The sequence below is a fragment of the Glycine max genome, chromosome 5 (assembly GCF_000004515.6).
Source record: "Glycine max cultivar Williams 82 chromosome 5, Glycine_max_v4.0, whole genome shotgun sequence".
NCBI lineage: Eukaryota > Viridiplantae > Streptophyta > Magnoliopsida > Fabales > Fabaceae > Glycine > Glycine max.
Genome location: NC_038241.2, coordinates 26,715,987 through 26,723,997, shown reverse-complemented (window position 1 = coordinate 26,723,997; position 8,011 = coordinate 26,715,987).

Genomic DNA, 8,011 nt, shown 5'->3' with positions numbered 1-8,011 from the left:
AAACCCTTTAAAATTTATTTCATGTTCAAGTTTATTTTTAATTAATCTCATTCATGAATTTTACCAACACTTTTTCAATTAAATTACACAGACACAAGAAATAAAATAAAATAAGAATTTAATGTTTATATATTAATAGTATAAAATAATTTTACATAGTGAATTAATCAAAAAATACTCTTAAATATTTATTATTATAAAAGTTAACAAATTTAATATAATAATATTATTTTAAATCCTCACTGCATGTCATAATTTCTGACAAGATAAAGAGAGCATAAAGGAAGGTAGAATTGGATTTTGCTTCGCAAGGTTGGTATATGGTACTAATATCTAGGATCTACTTGTGGTGAAAAAACTAGACATAGTATAGCATGGGGCATACATTCAAATTTGCAGGTTGTGGCTCAATGTCCCTGCACGTGTATAAACTATGGCGTCATCTCATCAGATATTTGCAAAATTGGTCAAACAATGATGACGTCAGCCACCATAGCCACTGATATGTCATTATTTTCTCCTATTTCTTAACCCTTTTTGTCACCAATTTAATTACTGATTAACTCTAATTGTCGAATTTATTATTCAGTTTTATCAATTGGGCCCACTTGACTAATTTGGTGTTTTTAATTCAATTTCAGGATAATTATAAGCAATTGGGCTGAGCCAGATTGGACTTGAAGAGAGAAGACAATTTTATTAGATTTCGTCTAATTTCATTTTATTGCGTTTAGTTTTTATTTAGTATTTTTATTTTTGTTTTAGGCCAAAATAATGTAATCAGGCCCAGTGACTTTGAGTGACCCTTATAAATAGCAGCCTTGGGATTCGTGTAGAGGCTATTCTATTATTGAGGAGTGTTAGGGTTTTACGTTTTGAGCTTTCTATTACTGTTCATGTGAATGCATTTTTCCATTTTCTGCTTCTAATTGCAATTTCGTTTTTGTTCCTTATTCTGCCTTTAGTTTCATTTTCGTTTTCTGCCTTTAGCTTCATTTTCGTTTTCTGCCTTTAGCTTCATTTATGTTTTCTGCTTTTGTTGAACTTATGGAAGGCTAAATTTCTAGTGTTGTTTCCCTCTGAGGATGAAGCATAATTCTCTTTGAGGTTCTGTTTTTATTGTTGCTCTCCTATCGGTTTTCCCTTCACCAATTAACCCACATGCGTTCTGTTAATTTGTGCACGCTTCGTGTTCGATTAATTGCCACTGTGCTTAAATTATGTTCGTGCTTAATGAACAAGGGGTTAATTGGTGTATGTGTTGCTTAATCACATATTGACAACCTTAAATTGATTTTCGCTTAGCAAATTAAATTAGGGTTGGATTAAGTGGTTAACTGTCAGGAGTGAAATCCTCATAACCTACGATAAGAGAATGGCTTTTGAATCAGAGGAAACAACAGGTTTTTAATACTATTAATTTCGTATTCCAATCTTCTTGTTCTTAAATTCACAAAACAAACACCCCCCCCTAATTGTTAATGTTATAACGAAGCATATTATGAACATTTGGTCAGTCATTGCTCGTTGGAAAACGACCTAGGATCACTTTCTAGTTGCTGCATTTAAATGTTTATTTGATTCGAGTACAACCTCGATCAAATTTGGCACCGTTGCCGAGGAGCGATGGTCCAAAAGTTCATAATAGCTAGTGATTCGTGCTTTGTGTTTAGTTGTTTTACGTTTAATTCTTTTGTTTAGTGTGTTAGTGTTGTGTTAGTGTATTGTGTTAGTGCGTTGTTCTGTTTTATTTGATGTTATGTTTTGCAATTTAGTAGTATCCCTTGTTCAGTGCCTCCCCTGTTTCAGTTTTATGTCTTGCTGTGGATAATGCTTAGTGACGGAATTAGAGACTAATTATGTGTTACTGTTCACACAGCATTACATTAGTGACTGAATTAGTGATTGAATTAGTGACTGTTGCTGACAATTTAATTGGTGATTTTTGTTTTGATAGTTAGGGTTGTTATTTTTGGCTGAATTTTGGTGTGGTAGGTTCTTTTGACTCATATTTTGTGTGAAAAATACCAGGAACACTTGTTGTGGCTAGATTTGAGAGATTCAAAAAAATTTGGGAACTTGTGTTTAGCAAAACTTCAAACAACCATAACTTTCGCTACGGGTATCAGAATGACTATTATTATATATGTATTTGGGGTAGAAAAAAATTTCACATATTGTGGCAGCTTGCTGCAGGCTGATTGAGGTCTCTAACTAGCCAAAATCTCTTGTTTACTATTTTTTTTATTTTTCAAGTTTTATTGTTTTATTTTTCTAAACTTTCCTTAGGTAGTTTCCATAGTTAGACTTTGAATTTTTTGTCTGAAAATTTTTGCGCTATCTTTTCAAGATTTTAGGGTGTTGCTCACAAAATGTTAGCTCATTTGGATATTGTTTGAGTATAGCTGTAGTTTTAACCCACCTCTTTTGCCTTGTTTGAGAAACACATGAACTACTGCATATAGTGCATGACTAGAGGCAATCCAGGTGACTTACAACCCTTTGACCCTGAAATAGATAGGACATTTCATAGATTAGTTAGGCATAGTGTGCATCATTACCTTGAACATTTTGTACCTTTTGAGCATCCTGAGCATTATGTTATTGGTGAGTCTGAGCATTCTGTGGTTGGTAATTTTGAACATCCTGATTTTGAGCATTTTGATTTTGAGCATTCTGATTTCGAACATTCATAAAATATGGATCAACATCCACCTCGTGAGAGGACTCTAAGGGAAATGGCTACACCTGATTTCACTTATGAAAGCTTGTGCATTCAATACCCTGATGAGGATGTCCCATATGTTCTTAAAACTGGACTGATCCACTTGTTGCCCAAGTTTCATGGTCTTGCAAGTGAAGACCCTCGTAAACATCTGAAAGAATTCCATATTGTCTGCTCCACCATGAAACCTCCAGATGTCCAAGAAGATCACATCTTTCTGAAGGCCTTTCCTCATTCTTTAGAGGGAGTGGCAAAGGACTGGCTATATTACCTTGCTCCAAGGTCCATCACGAGCTGGGATGACCTCAAGAGAGTATTCTTAGAAAAAAATTTCCCTACTTCCAGGACCACGACCATCAGAAAGGATATTTCAGGCATTAGGCAACTCAGTGGAGAAAGCCTATATGAATACTGGGAGAGATTTAAAAGACTATGCGTCAGTTGCCCTACCCCCAGATTTCTGAGCAGCTTCTTCTCCAATATTTTTATGAAGGACTCAGTAACATGGAGAGAAGTATGATAGATGCTGCCAGTGGTGGAGTCCTTGGAGACATGACCCCTGCTGAAGCCAGGAATTTAATTGAGAAGATGGTTTCCAACTCCCAACAGTTTAGTGCCAGAAATGATGTTATTGTCATTAGAGGAGTGCATGAAGTAGCCACGAATTCATCTTCATTAGCTGAAACTAAGAAGCTTGAGGGTAAACTAGATGCCTTGGTTAACCTGGTAACCCAGCTGGCCTTGAATCAGAAATCTCTACCTGTCGCAAGACTCTGTGGTTTATGCTCTTCTGCCGACCACCATACAAACCTTTGCCCTTCTGTGCAGCAATCTGGAGCAATTGAGCAGCCTGAAGCTTATGCTGCAAAAATCTACAATAGACCTCCTCAACCTCAGCAGCAAAATCAACCACAGCAGAACAATTATGACCTCTCCAGCAACAGATACAATCCCAGATGGAGGAATCACCCTAATCTCAGATGGTCTAGCCCTCAACAACAACAACAGCAGTCTGCTCCTTCCTTCCAAAATGTTGCTGGTCCAAGTAGACCATACGTTCCTCCTCCAATGCAACAACAACAACAGCAAAAGCAGCATCAATAGAGACAGCAATCCACTACAAAGGCCCCTCCTCAACCTTCATTGGAAGAATTAGTGAGGCAAATGACAATACAGAACATGCAGTTTCAACAAGAGACTAGAGCCTCAATTTAGAGTTTAACAAATCAGATGGGGCAAATGGCCACCCAGCTGAACCAAGCTCAATCACAAAACTCTGACAAGTTGCCTTCCCAATCTGTCTAGAATCCCAAAAATGTGAGTGCCATTACATTGAGATCGGGAAAGCAGTATCAAGGACCTCAACCAGTAGCATCTTCCTCATCCGTAAATGAACCTGCACAACTTCACTCTACTCCAGAAAAAGATGATGACAAAAATTTAAAGAGTAAGTTGCCTAACAATTTCTATGCAGGTGAATCTTCTACTAGTAATTCTGACTTACAACAACAGCATATCCCTCTTCCATTCCCTCCAAGAGCAATTTCCAACAAAAAAATGGAAGAGGCAGAGAAGGAGATCTTGGAAACATTTAGAAGAGTAGAGGTAAACATACCTCTGCTGGATGCAATAAAGCAAATTCCAAGATATGCTAAATTCTTGAAAGAGTTGTGCACTCATAAGCGGAAGCTTAAAGGAAGTGAAAGAATTAGCATGGGCAGAAATGTCTCCGCATTGATTAGTAAATATGTTCCCCAAATCCCTGAAAAATGTAAGGATCCAGGTACATTCTGCATACCTTGTATTATAGGGAACAGTAAGTTTGACAATGCCATGCTAGATTTAGGAGCTTCTGTTAGTGTTATGCCTGTCTATTTTTAATTCTATATCTCTTGGTCCTTTGCAGTCAACTGATGTGGTGATTCATTTAGCTAATAGAAGTGTTGCCTATCCTGCTGGATTCATAGAGGATGTCTTAGTTAGAGTTGGTGAACTAATTTTCCCTGTTGATTTTTATATTGTGAATATGGAGGAAGGATTTTCTCAAGGATCAGTCCCCATCATTCTAGGCGGACCTTTTATGAAAACTTCTAGAACTAAGATAGATGTATATGCAAGCACACTATCTATGGAGTTTGGTGATATAACTGTTCATTTTAATATTCTCGATGCTATGAAACACCCATCTGAAGATCTTTCTGTATTCCGTGCTGAAATAATTGACCATATTGTTGATGAATACATGACTGATCTTCATTCTAATCTGCATGTCTGTCATTCTTCATGCATTGAATCTGAATTTGTATTTGATTATATGTCTAAATTTGATGCTGAGAGTGAATCTGAATTTGATATTGATTACATGTCTTTGATGTTTTACCTCTTGAGATTGATTTTCTAGAGTCAAATAGAACTAACCATGCTTCAGGAAGTTCATATACCTCTTACTTTCTTTATGAGGTACAAGCTGAGAAACAATCTCTTTATACCACTATCCAACCACCCACACCAGAATTCAAGCCTCTGCCATCAAATTTAAAATTTGCTTACTTGGATGATAGCAAAAGTTTTCCAATAATTATATCTGCCTCCCTTGCTGATGAGCAAGAGGAGAAGTTGTTATCAATTCTCAAGAAGCATAAGAAGGCTATAGGCTGGACCCTGGCGAACATTCCTGGTATTAGCCCATCCACATGTATGCATCGAATAAATTTAGAGGATGGGGCTAAACCAGTAAGACAGCCATAGAGAAGACTCAACCCGATGATTCTTGATGTAGTGAAGAAGGAGGTAACCAAGCTTTTACAAGCTGGAATCATTTATCCTATCTCCGACAGCCAATGGGTGAGTCCTGTCCAGGTAGTCCCGAAGAAAACCGGCCTCACCGTGATAAAAAAATGAGAAGGAGGAGTTGATTCCTACTCGGGTGCAGAACAGTTGGAGAGTCTGCATCGACTATAGGAGGCTGAACCAAGTTACCAAAAAGGACAATTTTCCCTTGCCATTCATTGACCAGATGCTTGAACGCCTGGCAGGTAAATATCACTATTGTTTCCTTGATGGTTTTTCTGGTTATATGCAAATCACTATTGCTCCTGAGGATCAGGAAAAGACCACATTCACCTGCCCCTTTGGCACTTTTTCCTATAAGAGGATGCCTTTCGGCCTGTGCAATGCCCCTGGTACCTTCCAGCTGTGCATGATCAGTATTTTCAGTGATTTTTTAGAAAATTGCATAGAGGTGTTTATGGATGATTTCACTGTATATGGATCCTTTTTTATGTTTGTTTGGATAGTCTGGAAAAGGTTTTCAATAGATGCATTGAAACTAACCTTGTTCTAAATTTTGAAAAATGTCATTTTATGGTTGAGCAAGGTATAGTTTTGGGCCACATTATTTCCAATAAGGGCATTGATTGCAAAAATTTATGTTATTTCACAATTGCCTTACCCCTCTTGCGTGCAAGAGGTGCGATCTTTTCTTGGTCATGCAGGATTCTACAGGCGCTTTATAAGAGATTTTAGCAAAGTAGCCCTTCCACTATCCAACTTGTTGCAAAAGGAGGTGGAGTTTGACTTTAATGATAAATGCAAAGAGGCTTTTGATTGCCTCAAAAGAACACTGACTACCACCCCCATCATCCAGGCACCCGACTGGACAGCCCCTTTTGAGCTTATGTGTGATGCATCAAATTATGCATTGGGGGTTGTCCTTGCTCAGAAAATTGATAATTGCCTAGGGTGATATATTATGCTTCTAGGACTTTAGATGTCGCCCAAGCGAATTATACGACTACTGAGAAAGAGCTACTAGCCATAGTTTTTGCTCTTGAAAAATTTCGTTCTTATTTGCTTGGTACTCACATTATTGTTTATACTGACCATGCAACTCTAAAGTACTTGTTGAAGAAGGCTGATTCAAAGCCTAGGTTGATCCGATGGATGCTCTGGCTCCAAGAGTTTGACTTGGAGATCCGTGATAGGAGCGGAGCACAAAATTTAGTTACTGATCATTTGAGTCGAATCGAACGTGTGTCTGATGAGGACTCACCCATTCGGGATGATTTCTCGGATGATCATTTGTATATATTGTATAGTATTTATGATTCTTTTTCTACTCCCTGGTTTGCTAACATTGTAAATTATTTAGTTGCTTTTGTTTTTCCTCCCTTAGCATCTAAGGCTCAAAAAGATAAAATTAAAAGTGATGCTAAGCATTTTATTTGGGATGACCCCTACTTGTGGAAATTGTGCAGTTATCAAGTCATTGGACGATGCATTCCAGATCATGAGACTGACTCAGTCCTGTAGTTCTGTCATTCTTCCGCACCGGGAGGTCATCTAGGTGTTCAAAGGACAGCTCCCAAAGTGCTTGACTGTGGCTTTTATTGGCCCACCATCTTTAAAGATGCGTGGAAGACTTGTAGCACTTGTGAGCAGTGTCAGAGAGCAGGAAGTGCACTTACATGGCGACAACAAATGCCTCAGCAACCCATGCTATTCTGTGAGGTGTTTGATGTCTGGGGCATAGATTTCATGGGCCCTTTTCCTATCTATTTTGGTTGTGTTTATATTCTCCTTGCAGTTGATTATGTTTCAAAATGGGTGGAAGTCAAGCCCACTAGAACCAATGATGCTAAGGTTGTCGTAGATTTTGTCAGATCTAATCTGTTTTGCAGGTTTAGAGTACCTAAAGCAATCGTTAGTGATCAAGGAACTCATTTTTGCAACAAATCAATGCATGTCTTGCTTAAAAAGTACGGGGTTGTACACAGGGTATCCACACCATACCACCCCCAAACCAATGGACAGGCAGAAATTTCTAACAGGGAGATCAAGAGAATTTTAAAGAAGATTGTGTAGCCAAGCAGGAAAGATTGGAGTACCAAGCTTGATGATGCTCTTTGGGCACATAGGACTGCCTACAAAGCACCCATAGGAATGTCTCCTTATCGGGTTGTCTTTGGAAAGGCATGTCATCTTCCAGTGGAGATTGAGCACAAAACATACTGGGCAGTGAAGACCTGCAACTTCTCTATGGATCAAGCTGGTGAGGAAAGAAAGTTGCAACTGAGTGAGTTAGATGAGATCCGCCTAGAAGCGTATGAGAATGCCAAGTTCTACAAAGAAAAGACCAAGAAGTTCCATGATAGCATGATAATTAAGAAGGACTTCATGGTTGGGCAAAAAGTGTTATTGTATAATTCTAGGCATGAACTCATGAGTGGTAAGTTGAGGTCTAAGTGGATTGGTCATTTTGTGGTAACTAATGTTTTTCCTTATGGT